The sequence below is a fragment of the Canis lupus genome, chromosome X (genome assembly GCF_048164855.1).
Source record: "Canis lupus baileyi chromosome X, mCanLup2.hap1, whole genome shotgun sequence".
Taxonomy (NCBI): domain Eukaryota; kingdom Metazoa; phylum Chordata; class Mammalia; order Carnivora; family Canidae; genus Canis; species Canis lupus.
In genome coordinates, this window is record NC_132876.1 from 99135383 (window position 1) to 99151124 (window position 15742).

At 43.3% G+C, this 15742-nt stretch overlaps 2 pseudogenes; both read left to right on the forward strand.

Moving 5' to 3' along the window:
- Positions 1–6886: 6886 nt before the first annotated feature.
- LOC140628555 (U11/U12 small nuclear ribonucleoprotein 35 kDa protein-like) lies at positions 6887–9948 on the forward strand (annotated as a pseudogene).
- A 4466-nt stretch (positions 9949–14414) lies between these two features.
- LOC140628985 (U4 spliceosomal RNA) lies at positions 14415–14485 on the forward strand (annotated as a pseudogene).
- Positions 14486–15742: the final 1257 nt, after the last annotated feature.

Below are 15742 nucleotides of genomic sequence, written 5' to 3' on the forward strand. Positions count from 1 at the left end.
GAGCAGTTCAAGACTCTTGTTCTACCCAATCTTCTTCCATAGAACGAAACATGGTCTTGGAGATGAAATTATTTGACCAGTTTGCTCTACTGCACATCATGACTGAACTCAACACCATTATCAACATAACATGTTACCGTGGCATTAAACTATAGATCTAGAAGATGTCCTCATTGTAGGGAAAAGTTGAGCGAAGGGACTCTTACAAGATTGCATGGGACTCTATGTACTACTGTTTGCTATTTCCTGTGACTCTACAGTTAGTCCAAAATAAAAATGTTTCAAAAAATGGTTCTGGGGTGCCTGGTGGCTCAGTTGGTGAAGTGTCTGCCTTCAGCTCAGGTCATGATCTTGGGGTCCTAGATGGAGCCCCACGTAGGGCTCCCGACTCAGCAGGGAGCCTGCTTCTCCCTGTCCCCTTGCCCATGCTCTTTTTCCAAGGAAACAAACAAACAGACAAACAAGGTCCCAGAGGTTTGTAAAGACACCCACCAGTTTATCTTGGTTACCCAAACCATAACCCTGTCCCCTGAAGCCAAAGTGATTCACTGAATGCTGCCGGCAGACTAGGTCTTCTAGTTTGCACAATGTGGCTACAAACACTCATTTTGAAAAGAATGGTCTGCAATGCTGACTTTCAAAAATCTGAGTTAGACCCGAGTGAACATCATGTTCATAAAGTGGAATCATAGAAATTTTCACTCCAACTCTTAAACCTAATTATGGAAATTTCCTCAGCAACATACCAAAAGTACTATTTCATTAGTCTTTTGTCAGTCCAGAGAGTTTTTGAAAACTACAGTGCCAATCCAACCACTAAAAAGGATCATTATGTAACATGATAGAGGTGTTAATTGTCACTACAAGAGCAATCATATTACCATATACAAATGTATCAAAGTAACATGTCGTACACCTTCAATTTAGAATTTCATATTTCAAATATATTCAATTAAAAAAATAATTTAGAAACAGTTTACTTCTTAAATTACAGCATTAAAATTTGCATATATTTGCGCTCCTGGGGATAGGAGTCTTTGTCACATCCTATTTTTCCTTCTAGATTTTATTTATTTGACAGAGAGCACAAGCAGGGGGATTGGCAGGCAGAGGGAGAGGGAGAAGCAGGCTCCCCGCAGAGCAGGGAGCTTGATGCAGGATGCGATCCTGAGGGACCCTGAGACCATGACCTGAGCTGAATGAAGGCAGACACTTAACTGACTAAGCCACCCAGGCGCCCCTGTCACATCCTAATTTCAAACTATATTATGAAGCCTGTAGTAATCACAACAGTGATTGGTATGGACATAAATGGTACGGTATTGACATAAATACAGACACACAGATTAATGCAACAGAATGGAACACCCAGAAATAAACCCATGCATATATGGGCTAACACATGACAGGAGAGGCAATAATAAACAATGGGAAAAGGAGAGCCTCCTTAATAAATAGTGCTGGGATAACTGGACAGTTACATGCCAAAAATGAAACTGGATCACTACCTTACACCACAGATATTAATTCATGATGAATTCAAGACATGAATGTAAAATCCTTTACCATAAAACTAGTAGATGAAAATAGGGAGTAAGCTCCTGGACACTGGTCTTGGTGATGAATTTTTTGGATCTGACACCAAAAGCATAGGCAACAACAAAAAATAAAACAAGTGGGACTACATCAAACAAAAAAAGGGAATCGGGCAGCCCGGGTGGCTCAGCGGTTTGGCGCCGCCTTCAGCCCAGGGTGTGGTCCTGGAGACTCAGGATCAAGTCCCACCTCGGGCTCCCTGCATGGAGCCTGCTTCTGCCTCTGCCTGTGTCTCTGCCTCTCGCTCTCTAGGTCTCTCATGAATAAATAAATAAAATCTTTAAAAAAGAAAAAAGGGGGGAATAATTGGGGCACCTGGGTGGCTCAGTCAAACATCTGACTTTGATTTTGGCTCAGGTCATGATCTCAGTGTTTTGAGATTGAGCCCCATGTTGGGCCCCACACTGAGCATGAAGTCTGCTTAAGATTCTCTCTCCTTCTCCCTCTGCCTTTTCAACAAAACGAAAAGGCAATCTACTGAATAGATGAAAATATTTGCAAATCATAGACCAAAATAAAGAACTACAACTCAATAGCAAATAAATAATCCAACCAAAAAATGGGCAGAAGTTCTGAAGAAAACAAATGACCACAGTGCATGAAAAGATGCTCACCATCACTTGTTATCAGGGAAATGCAAATCAAAACCACAATGAGACATCACCTGACACCTGTCAGAATGGCTAAGATAAAAAAGACAAGAAATACTAAGTGTTGGTGAGGATGTGGAGAAAAGGCAACCCTAGTGTGCTGCTGGTAGAAATGTAAAATGGATATAACTACTATGGACAACAGTATGTAGCTTCCTCAAAAAAAAAAAAAAAAAAAAAAAAAAAAAAAAGAACTACCAATTCTACTTCTGGATATTTATGCAAAGAAAATGAAAACACTAATTTTAAGAGCTATCTACACCTGCATGTTCATTACAGCATTATTTACAAGAGGCAAAACATGGAAATAATCTTAGCATCCATAAGGAAAATGTGATATATATATATATATATATATGCACAATGAAACATTAAGCCATAAAAAAAGAAGGAAATCTTCCTTTTTTAACAGCATGTATGAACCTTGAAGTCATTATGCTAAAAGAAGTCAGAGAAAGACAAATACTACATGATCTCACTTTCATGTGGAATCATTAAAAAAAAAAAAAAAAAAAAAGGGCAGTCCGGGTGGCTCAGTGGTTTAGCACCGCCTTCAGCCCAGGGTGTGATCCTGGAGACCCGGGATCGAGTCCCATGTCAAGCTCCCTGCATGGAGCCTGCTTCCTCCTCTGCCTGTGTCTGTGCCTCTGTCTCTCTCTGTCTCTCATGAATAAATAAATAAAAAAAATTAAAAAAAAAAAACTCACATACAGAGAACAGATTGGTGGTTGTCACAGGGGAGGGGAGCAAATGGGTGAGGACAGTAAAAAGGTACAAACTTCCACTTATAAAGTAAGTCATGAGGATATAATGTACAGAATGGCAACTGTAGTTAACACTGTATTGCATATTTGAAATTGCTAAGAGTAGATCTTAATTGTCCTCACAGGAAAAAAAAAAGTTCTATAATTATGAATGGTGACAAATGTTAATGACTTATAGAGATCATTTCACAATGCATACAAACATCAAATCATTATATACCTAAAATATAATGTATATCAATCATACCTCGATAAAAATTATATGTATTTGTGCTTATGAAGACACAAATATTTGTTCATAGAGAAATATAGGACACAAGGAAGATGGACTATGTCTGCTTAGTTATCTGTTTTCCAGGATCATTGTGTGTACCCTGATAAAATTTCTTACAGATCATGCCTGACTTTCCCAACTGGAAACTAATTCTTCCATATACTCCCTCCCACGGAAGTGAAGTCAAATGAATGAAGCAATGCATATGACAGATGCCAAGCATATAGATGTGTGCATATCAAATGCTAGCCTCATTTAAAATGTGTCTAATTTTTAGGGTCTTTTGAATCGTTTTACCACCCCAAGAAAGTTTAGAATTCTAAACCATGGCTGAAGTCTATGGTTTTAAAACCAGGCTAAAAATGATTATAATTGTTCACAGGAGAAGGATTTGGGAAGCTTTGGCAGGAGATGACTTCACAACTGTGTGAAGTTAGAGGACTACTCAATGGACTGCTTTTTCATGTTCCTAAGTTCGATCTAACTCTCACACGGGGGTATTTTGACAAAAGTACCTACAGATAACATTTCTGATCTCAAAGTCTCCTCTGAGGGACCCCAATACCTGCCCCCAGCAATGGGATGGGACTTGCTCAATTATCTTCTAGAAACCTGATGAGATTTTTTGCCCCATCTGCTTTGAACAGATGACCTTTGCCCTTAATGTGGTCCATAAGGATGTTTGACTGGAGCATGATACCTAATGATCAGGTCCCTTAAGATTGCCTAAATTACAGAATTTCAGTTGATGAATGGATTGTTCTTTTATTCCTTTTATTATCTTTTTAAAGTAATGCAGACAACAGAGATTTATTCCCCCATCTTCTAAGGCACACTACTTGTTCTACAGGATCACTGTGGTCTATATGAATCCGAATTTATGGATGGTGGGACCCAGGAGTCAGCATTTTAACGACCAAGGATGTTCTCATTTCTGGCCAAGGATGAGAACCCTAGACTAGGCTAGTCTGTTTACTGTGAAATGTCCAAGTACCAGGATTTTCTCCTCGTGACACATCACCTATTTAACACCTGCGATCCAGAGAAGTACCCGAGATCCCGTGTGAATGAAGCAACTGTCTTGATAATTTTGCTTTGCCAGTTTTTTGGAAGTGGGGCTTATTCCTTATGAGACTTTTAAGTGTATCTTCATTGGAAAGGAGTCTTAGATCCATTTGAATCACATGCTCATCAAAATATATTTGGCTTGGCAGCCTGGGTGGCTCAGTGGTTTAGTGCCTGCCTTCGGTCCAGGGTGTGATCCTGGAGTCCCAGGATCGAGTCCCATATCGGGCTCCCTTCATGGAGCCTGCTTCTCCCTCTGCCTCTCTCTGTGTGTCTCTCATGAATAAAATAAATAAAATATATATATTTGGCTTGAAGTACCCTTGAATTATTAACTTTCTTTTCCAACTCTGACAAATCTTGTGTTTTTGGCACCAGAAAAAGTCAAATGAAGAGTGCTCCCTCTTTCTCCCCCTTGTCTCATGTACACACACAGATAGACAGACAGACACACACACACACACACACACACACACACACACACACACACTTTTAAGTTTTAGCTTCAGAATCCAGCCTTATTTTTTGCTCACCAGTGATTGGGACTGCTATAAACACTTTACCTTTGGGCAATGAACTGAACCAGCTTCCCAAGTGGAATATTTGAGGTTTTCCCTTTCTTATAAGAAAATATAACTCAGTGTTTTGGCTAACTTGGAGCTGGGACTTCAGTCTTCTTCTGGTAGGTGGAGTAAATCAACTTTTTTTTTTTTTTTTTTTAAGATTTATTGATTGAGAGGAAGAATGAACTCAGGAGTGGGGGAGGGGGGCAAAAAGAGTCTTAAGCAGACTGTGCTGAGCAAAAGCCCAAGGTGGAGTATAATCTGATGACCCTGAGATCAGGGTCTGAGCCGGAACCAATAGTCGGACACCCCACCTACTGCACTGCCCAGGTTCCCCCCTAAGCACATCTCTCTACTCCTTAATTTTATCCCCTGAATTATATACTGCACAAGGGGCAATGTCGGACTAATGAAAAACTCAACCAGTGTCCCCAGAGGTGTTTTATAACACATCTGCACGAAGCTCATTGCCTGGAAAATACAAGATACTTAATCAAGACTTGATCGAATGAATGTCTACTATACTTGGGTTAATGAGTGTTAATGGGAGTTGGGACAGGGAACCAACAATAATTCTATTTTATGAATGAGCATCAAGACCACTGAGAGAGATTCTGTCCTAAGAGAAATAGAAGCTTGGTACACCAAGCCAGATGCAGGCGAGGGTTGAAAGGAAGTGATGGTTCTGACCCCGATGAGAGTAACATAACTGTCATAATAGAACTCTACAGCAGTGCCAGGGCAGCCCTGGCCCAAGCCACCAAAGGAGGTACGTTATGCCCTGAGAACTAAGCTAACTGCATTGTTTTTCAGGTGCCAGCACTTTTGTATAGGATCGCTCTTTTATTGAGAAAAACACAGAGGGATAGGATAGAGTGTCCAATGCCTCTTTTTTCTGGAGCATTAATAGCAGGATAAATTTTTAAGTTATCAGAAATGGGCATGAAGATGCAAGTTCCTGTGGATGTTCAGCAGTGGAATCTCCACTTCTCTAGCCATGACAGCCTTCTCTGCCACCACTGTGGACACTTGTGAAGGGTCTTGAGGATTCTCAAGACCATGTGGGTCTGATAGAGCTCCCTAACTATCCCACAGGAGTCACTTTATACCTCTTACTCAGTTCTATAACTGAATTCAAGTTTATGGCAAAAAAAAAAAAAAAAAAAGATCCACCATTGGCTTCTGTTTGTGGTATATATGAGGGTTTTTTTTTTGGTGACTTAACAGATAATTTTTATTCTCCATGCTATTCCAATCTACTCCAGAATCCCTACCATATTGCCATACCAGGGATTTTACTGATATTCTATAATGCAAAGCTAAAGGAAGAGTTTTAATTAATTTATTTATTTGAGAGAGAGACAGTGCATGCAAGCAGGGTGAGGGGCAGAGGGAAAGGGAGAAATAATCTCTAGCAGACTCCCCACTGAACGCAGAGCCCCCTGCTGGGCCTGATCCCAGGACCCTGAGATCATAACCTGAGCCAAAACCAAGAATTGGACACTTAAGGAACTGAGTCACCCAGGTGACCCTAAAGGAAGAGTTTTGATAGGACTCTTCATTTGAAAATAAACCCACACTGTAAGGAAACATAAGATGAAGAGAAAAAAACTACAGAAATAGACCAGAGTGTGTGTGTGTGTGTGTGTGTGTGTGTGTGTGTACGTACACGCATGCTTTTTATAGCATCAATCCAATTCTCCACAAAAAATAACCAGGTATCTTACAATTCAACTCAATTCTGCTACTATCTACCCAAAGGTAGTATCAGATCCCACAGGTTGAGAGCTCAGTCCTAAAAGAATGCCTGTTCCTTCAGATACCAACACAAGCCCAATTTCTCACCCATACTTCTGACTGGCCATACATCAGAGGTTCCCACTACATATTTCTTAGGTCCAATTAATTTGTTAGAACAGTTCACAGAACTCAGAACATTTTTCTTCCCAGATTACCAGTGTATTGTATAAGGCTATGACTCCCGAACAGCCGGACGAAGAGATGCACAGAGTGAGGGAAGGGGAAAGCTACGGCTTTCAGGTCTTTACGGAAACTTCATTACATAGGCATGAGGGATTCATTTTTTGGCCACTAGGGATTGAACTTCATCTCCAGCCCTTCTCCTTTCCTTTTTTTTTTCTTTTCTTGTTTATTTTTTATTGGAGTTCAATTTGCCAACATACAGCATAACACCCAGTGCTCATCCCATCAAGTGCCCCCCTCAGTGCCCGTCACCCAGTCACCCCAACCCCCGCCCACCTCCCCTTCTACTACTCCTTGTTCGTTTCCCAGAGTTAGGAGTCTCTCATGTTCTGTCTCCCTCTCTGATATTTCCCACTCATTTTTTCTCCTTTCCCCTTTATTCCCTTTCACTATTTTTTATATTCCCCAAATGAATGAGACGATATAATGTTTGTCCTTCTCCGATTGACTTATTTCACTCAGCAAAATACCCTCCAGTTCCATCCACGTCGAAGCAAACGGTGGGTATTTGTCGTTTCTAATGGCTGAGGAATATTCCATTGTATACACAGACCACAGCTTCTTTATCCATTCATCTTTCGATGGACACCGAGGCTCCTTCCACAGTTTGGCTATTGTGGACATTGCTGCTAGAAACATCGGGGTGCAGGTGTCCCGGCGTTCACAGCATCTGTATCTTTGGGGTAAATCCTCAGCAGTGCAATTGCTGGGTCGTAGGGCAGATCTATTTTTAACTCTTTGAGGAACCTCCACACAGTTTTCCCGAGTGGCTGCACCAGTCTCTTCAATAAATGGTGCTGGGAAAATTAGACATCCACATGCTTACACCATACACAAAGATAAACTCAAAATGGATGAAAGATCTAAATGTGAGACAAGATTCCATCAAAGTCCTAGAGGAGAACACAGGCAGCACCTTTTTTGAACTTGGCCACAGCAACTTCTTGCAAGATACATCCATGAAGGCAAGAGAAACAAAAGCATAAATGAACTATTGGGACTTCATCAAGATTAAGAAGCTTCTGCACAGCAAAAGAAACAGTCAACAAAACTAAAAGACAACCTACAGAATGGGAGAAGATATTTGCAAATGACCCATCAGATAAAGGGCTAGTATCCAAGATCTATAAAGAACTTATTAAATTCAACAGCAAAGAAACAAACAATCCCGTCATGAAATGGGCAAAAGACATGAACAGAAATCTCACAGAGGAAGACACAGACGTGGCCAACAAGCACATGAGAAAATGCTCCGCATCACTGGCCATCAGGGAAATACAAATCAAAACCACAATGAGATCCCACCTCACACCAGTGAGAATGGGGAAAATTAACAAGGCAGGAAACCACAAATGTTGGAGAGGATGCGGAGAAAGGGGAACCCTCTTGCACTGTTGGTGGGAATGTGAACTGGTGCCCTTCTCCTTTCCACAGAGGTCAGGGGGTGGGACTGAAGGTTTCAATCCTCTAATCACCTGGTTGGTCCCCGGAGCAATCAGCCCCCATTCTTAGGCACTTTCCCCAAATCACTCATTCACATAAAAAACAAACCTTTAGGGTTCTCATCACAGGAAATTCCAATGCTTATAGGAGCTCGGTACCAGGAAAGGGCAAAGACCAAATAGAGATTTCTCATTATAAATCATAATGTCGCAAACAGTAAGACAAGATTTTAATGGGAGAGGATAATAAGGGTCTGTTGGCTGATTTATGTAAATAATGATACATAAAAGTACATAAATCTTAAACCTGAAAAATTCTACCTATAGACATTCATATAAATCATCAACCACATCAAGATATGGAATATTTCCAGCACCTAGAAGGCTTCTTTGTGGTCTCTTTATATTGGTTTTCCCCAAAGGGTAACCGTTATTTTAATTTATTGTTATAGACCAGTCTTGCCCATTTTGAACTTTATTAAGATTTTATTTATTTACTCATGAGAGAGAGAGAGACAGACAGACACAGACAGACAGACAGGCAGAGGAAGAAGCAGGCTCCATGCAAGGAGCCCGACGTGGGACTCGATCCCGGGTCTCCAGGATCAGGCCCCGGGCTGAAGGTGGCGCTAAACCGCTGAGCCACCCAGGCTGCCCCATTTTGAACTTTATATAAAGAAATGGGGGTGCGGGGCGCGAGGAATCTCCCGGCGCTTCGAGTCCGGGGAGTCCGCGGGCCTCTGTGGAAAGGGAAGCCCGAGCGCTGCCGAGAACGTGAACGGTTGGATGCCCATCGCCGAGGGGTACGACCCCCTTCAAGCTGCAGCATTGGTGGCACCGATGCAGATCACACGACCGTGCGTCTGGAGGGCAATGCTGGCCGATACACTCCCGACAAGGGCGTCAAGGAGCCCCCCTCCTCCCCGTTTGTGGCAAGACTAAACTTGCAGACTAAGGAGGAGAAGTTAAAGGAAGTATCTTCTCGCTACGGGGACGGGGACATCAGGAGGCTTCGGCTCATGGTCATGGGTTTTTCAAAGGGCTACGCCTTCTTTGAATACAAAGAGGAGCGTTCTCCGATCAAAGCCTACCGAGATGCAGACGGCCTGGTGATTGACCAGCATGAGATATTTGTGGACTATGAACTGGAAAAGACCCTCAAAGGGTGGATCCCTCGGAGACTTGGAGGAGGTCTGGGAGGGAAAAAGGAATCTGGGCAGCTGAGGTTTGGGGGGCGTGACCGGCCTTTTCGAAAACCCATTAATTTGCCAATTATTAAAAACGATCAATACAGAGAGGGAAAATGGGAAAAGTGGGAGCGATCTTGGTCTCGAGAAAGACACTGGGACTCTCGGACGAGGGACTGAGACCATGATCGTAGCCGGGAAAAGAGATGGCAGGAGAGAGAGCCAAGCAGGGTGTGGCTAGGAAGTGATTGGGAGAGAAAGAGGGACTTCAGAGATGACCGAACCAAGGGGAGGGAGAAGAGGGACCGAAGTAAATAGATGCTCACCAGCATCGCCACAACCCAGACCCAGCATAAACAGAAGCACAAAGATCTGTGCTGCTTTTATATAGTATGTATGTCCAGTGCTTGAGTAAAGCTTGCTAATGGTGGGGAAAAAAAAAAAGAAATGGGGGTGCCTGGATGGCTCAGTTGGTTAAGCGTCTGCCTTTGGCTCAGGTCATAATGTCAGAGTCCTGGGATTGCGCCCCACATTGGGCTCCCTCCTCAGGGGGAAGTCTGCTTCTCCTTCTCCCTTTCCCTCTCCTCTGAACATTCTCTCTCAAATAAATAAATAAAATCCTAAAAGAAGAAGAAGAAGAAGAAGAAGAAGGTGATGATGATGATGATACAGATTGTGCCTGTGTTTTGTTTTGTGGAGAGGACAGTTTTTACCAATACTGTAGCCCAGAGAACACATGATGGTGGGATTAGGCGAACAAACCAACCAACGCAGAATATAAGGAGTGTCTGTCTTCCAGTCGCATGGACTCTGAAGGTATACTTACTCATCCTAACAGAAAAGCCTGAGTGAAATAGAAAACTCTTCTCACAGCAGGTAAGAAAACATTCCACTTTTTAGAAAAGAAGGATTTAGTTAGGACTACAGTCTCACTGGCAGAAAGTGAATGTTTAGTATTTCAGTGTAATATGGATCTATCTGCAGCAACACACGGGATGGCTAAAAGCTGGAGCAATTAAAACAGTTGCTACTCTTGGTGGGTAGAGACTGGGACCTTTTATAAGCAGGATGTCCAGTGTGCGCTGACGAGTCTCAAGGGCTTAAAACAGGGCTTAGTGATCAAGGGGAAGAGAATGGCAGAAAAGAAGGATCCCGAGCTCGGCTCATCCCACAGACACAAGGTAACAGTTACATCTGTGTAGCAAACTCTAACAGTGACCTGAAGACTAGCAAAACACACCTTCCACGGTTAAGCCTAGAAAGCAGGCCCCAGCACACAAGACCGGAGAAGCAGAGAGGATGCTGGGAACCAAACTCCCAGTGAGACTAACCATGAATGAAAGGGACATCACAAGCACTAAGAAGCCAGAGGGTTAAGCCTCTACACCCAGCACCCCAGGGATGGGGGCCCTGCGCTGGGAACACAAGTCCCCAGAACATGTGGCTTTGAAAATCAGGGCGGGGGGTGGGGGTGCTTTTAAAATTGGCAGCCTGAACTCCAGGCCAGCCGGAGGGCCACAGGAAATGGCATCCCTACCATTCCAGAGCTGAGACCATCAATAAGCCGGCACAGACACAGCACAGAAGCAGCACTTTAAAAACCACCTGGGGTATACGCGGAGGACAGTTATTTACTGAGAACATGCACTAGAGGGGCAGAGATTTTTCAGGAGAAATCTCCAGGAACAAAGTGCCAGCAGATGCCATTTTTCTTCCTCTCTCACAGCAGGAATAGCCAGAGAACTGCAACAGCCAGCCCAACACATTCCACCTGGCTTGCTAGCACCATGTGACCACCCCACCCCATCCACCCACATGGGCAGGTGTCCCTCCCAAGCAGCTCCTGCCCAGCCACACCCTGCAGGCAGCGTGGCAGGGACCAGTGTCACTCCAAAGTGACTCCTGCCCTGGGGACAGGTGGGGATAACCACACACACACCACGGCACTCAGTTCCAGCAGTTTCACCTCTCAGCTGGCTGCACAGGGAGCAGGCCCTGCCCTTTGGTGCACCTGCAGCTGTGGCAGAAAGTCTGACTGCAGACACCCAGGCACCCTGCCAGCCCCGGGCCACCCATGCAAGCCTCTGAGGAGGTCAAGCAGGGATAGCGCCTTCATGGGCCAAGCAGGTCACTGTAGCTGACTGGACTGAAGACAAACGTGGCTTAACCACAGCAGGATGCATGCAGCCCACGGAGGAGACACCCCCAGAGTGCCTGGTTCAGGTGACCAGGGGGCATGGCACGACAGAGCAGCACAGGACCTCTTCTTCATCAAGCCACTACTTTTAAGACCAGAAGACATAGTTGTCCTTCCTAACACATAGAAACAAACACACGGAGTTAAACAAGATGAGGAGTCAGAGGAGTATTCCTCCAAAAAAGAACAGGACAAAATCACAACAAAAATGCTAAGTGAGGGATCCCTGGGTGGTGCAGCGGTTTGGCGCCTGCCTTTGGCCCAGGGCGCGATCCTGGAGACCCGGGATCGAGTCCCACGTCGGGCTCCCGGTGCATAGAGCCTGCTTCTCCCTCTGCCTATGTCTCTACCTCTCTCTCTTTCTCTGTGTGACTATCATAAATAAATGAAAAAAAAATTAAAAAAAAAAGAAAGAAAAAGAAAAATGCTAAGTGAGATCGGGATAAGCCACAAGCCTGATAGAGAATTCAAAGCAATGGTCATGAAGATACTCACTGGATTGGAAAACAACGTGGAAGATTTCAGTGAAACCTTCAACAAAGAGCAAGAAAATATACAAAAAAACCACTTAGAGATGAAGAACTCAGGGGCTGAAGTAAAAAAATACACGAGGAAATTACCATATTTGAGGATGTAGTAGAAAGGACAACGGATCTGGAAGACAAAGTCATGGTAAGCAACTAAGTGAAACATCAAGAGGACAAAAAGATATTTTAAAATGAGAACAGGGATCCCTGGGTGGCGCAGCGGTTTGGCGCCTGCCTTTGGCCCAGGGCGCGATCCTGGAGATCCGGGATCGAATCCCACGTCAGGCTCCCGGTGCATGGAGCCTGCTTCTCCCTCTGCCTGTGTCTCTGCCTCTCTCTCTCACTGTGTGCCTATCATGAATAAATAAAAAAAATTAAAAAAAAATTAAAAAAAAATTAAAAATAAATAAAATGAGAACAGGTTGGGGCAGCCCCCGTGGTGCAGCGGTTTAGCACCTCCTGCAGCCCAGGGCCTGATCCTGGAGACCCTGGATGGAGTCCCACGTCAGGCTCTCTTCATGGAGCCTGCTTCTCCCTCTGCCTGTGTCTCTGCCTCTCTCTCTCTCTCTCTCTTTCTCTCTCTCTCTATGAATGAATGAATGAATGAATGAATGAATAAATAAATAAATAAATAAATAAATAAATAAATAAATAAATCTTTTTTAAAAAGTTTAAAATGAGAACAGGTTAAGGCAACTCAGCTACATAATTAAGCATTAACAACATTTGCATTATGGGGATTCCAGAAGGAGAAAAGGGAGGGGTGGCAACCTTATGTGAAGAAACAACGGCTGAAAACTTCCCTAATCAGGGGAAGAAGACAGACAGGGACATCCAGGAAGCATAGAGAACCCTTAACATGACAAAAACCAAGGAGGTCCACACCAAAACACATAATAATTAGAATGGCAAAAAGTAGAGATAGAGAATTTGAAAAGCAGCAAGGAGAAACAAGACAGTTACATACAAGGCTATCAGCTGATTTTTCAGCAGAAATTCTGCAGGCCCAAAAGAAGAGGCAGGTTTGGGACGCCTGGGTGGCTCAGCAGTTGAGCGTCTGCCTTTGACCCAGGGCATGATCCTGGAGTTCGGGATTAAGTCCCACATCTGGCTCCCTGCATGGGGCCTGCTTCTCTCTCTGCCTGTGTCTCTGCCTCTCTCTCTCTGTGTCTCTCATGAATAAATAAAATCTTAAAAAAAAAAAAAGAGGCAGGATATATTCAAAGTGCTGCAAAGAAAATACTGTAACTAATACACTCTACTCAACAGGATTATCATTCAGAATAGGAGAGAGAGAGGGACGCCTGGGTGGCTCAGCAGTTGAGCATCTGTCTTTGGCTCAGGGCAAGATCCTGGAGTCCCGGGATCGAGTCCCACATCCGACTCCCTGCATGGAGCCTGCTTGTCTCTCTGTGTCTCTGCCTCTCTCTTTCTGTGTCTCTCATGAATAAATAAATAAAATATTAAAAAAAAAAAAAAGGAGAGAGAGTTTCCCAGACAAAAGTTGAAGAAATTTACCACCACTAAGCCAGGTATGCAAGAAACACTGAAGAGAATTCCATGAGTAGAAAGAAAAGGCCATGGGACGCCTGGGTGGCTCAGTGGTTGAGCACCTGCCTTTGGCTCAGGGCATGATCCCAGGATGCCTGGATCAAGTCCCACTCCCCTGCATGGAGGAGCCTGCTTCTCCCTCCACCTATGTCTCTGCCTCTCTCTGTGTGTATCTCTCAAGAATAAATAAAATCTTTAAAAAGAAAAAAAAGAGGGCAGCCCAGGTGGCTCAGCAGTTTAGTGCCGCCTTCGGCCCAGGGCATGATCCTGGAGACCCAGGATCAAGTCCCACATCGGGCTCCCTGCATGGAGTCTGCTTCTCCCTCTGCCTGTGTCTCTGCCTCCCCCTCTCTCTGTGTCTCCCATGAATAAATAAAATCTTTAAAAAAAGAAAAAAGAAAAGGCCATAAGTAGAAGAAAATCAGGAAAGGAAAAAAATTTCACAAGTAAAGACAAACATCTAAAGGTGGTAGATTAATCACTTATAAAACCAGTATAGAGATTAATACACAAAAGCAGCAAATCAGTATTGTCTCAACAAGTCACAAGATTCACAAAGAAAAGGATGTAATATATGACATCATGTACATAAAATGAGGGGGGTGTAAGCTTTGCAGCTTTTACAGTGGCAGTATCGTAGCCAATGAGGTTTATCTGAGGCACAATTATAGCTAATTGAAAATTGGGGGAGGGGGTATAAAAATTTATGGTCTTTAGAATAGGTTTGAACTTCAGCGACCACCAACTTAATATAAACTGCTAAATGCAATGCATAAGATGCTGTATGTGAACCTAATGGTTACTACAAATCAAAATTCTATATAAATACCTACAGAAAATCAGAAAGGAATCTATGCATCACACACACACACACACACACACACACACACACACGCCATCGAACCACCAGGGAAGAGAGCAAAAGAAAGGAATAGACAGGAACTTCCAAAAACAACCAACTGTAAAACAAGTAATAAATAGGCAGTGAGTAATCAATAATTATTTTTAAAGATTTATTTATTTATTTATTCATGACAGACACACAGATAGGCAGAGAGATGGACCGAGAGAGAAGGGAGAAACAGGCTCCTCACAGGGAGCCCGATGCAGAACTCAATCCCCGGACCAGGATCACACCCTGAGCTGAAGGCAGAAGCTCAACCACTGAGCCACCCAGGTGTCCCTCAATAATTACTTTAAATGTAAGTGGACCTGGAGACCCGGGATCGAATCCCACGTTGGGCTCCCAGTGCATGGAGCCTGCTTCTCCCTCTGCCTGTGTCTCTGCCTCTCTCTCTTTCTCTCTCTGTGACTATCATAAATAAATAAATATTTAAAAAAAAAATTTAAATGTAAGTGGACTAAATGCTCAAATTGAAAGACACAGGGTGACTGAATGGATAAAAAACAAGACCCATCTATATGCTGCCTACAGGAGACTCACTTCAGACCTAAAGACACATGCAGATTCAAAGTGGGGAGACAGGAAAACATACTATGTAAATGGAAGCAAAAAAAAAAAAAAACTGGGAAAGGAATATTTCTGAGACAAAAAGGACTTTGAAACAAAGTCTATAGCAGCAAAGAAAGGCACTACATAATGATAAAGGGAAAATCCTACAAGAAGATACAACACTTGTCAGTATTTATGCACCCAGGATGGGAGTCCCTACATACATAAAGCAACTATTAACAGACAAAAAGAAAGAAACTGACAGTAATACAGTAAAAGTAGAGGACTTTAACACCTCACTTACATCAGTGGATGGATCGTCCCAACAGAACATCGACAAGGGAACAGTAAGTAGCTTTGAACAACACATTAGCCCAGATGGATCTAACAGATATATACAAATATTTCCTCCAAAACCAGCAGAATACACGTTCTTTTCAAGTGCACATGAGACATTTACTAGATCACATGTTAGGCCACAACACAGGTC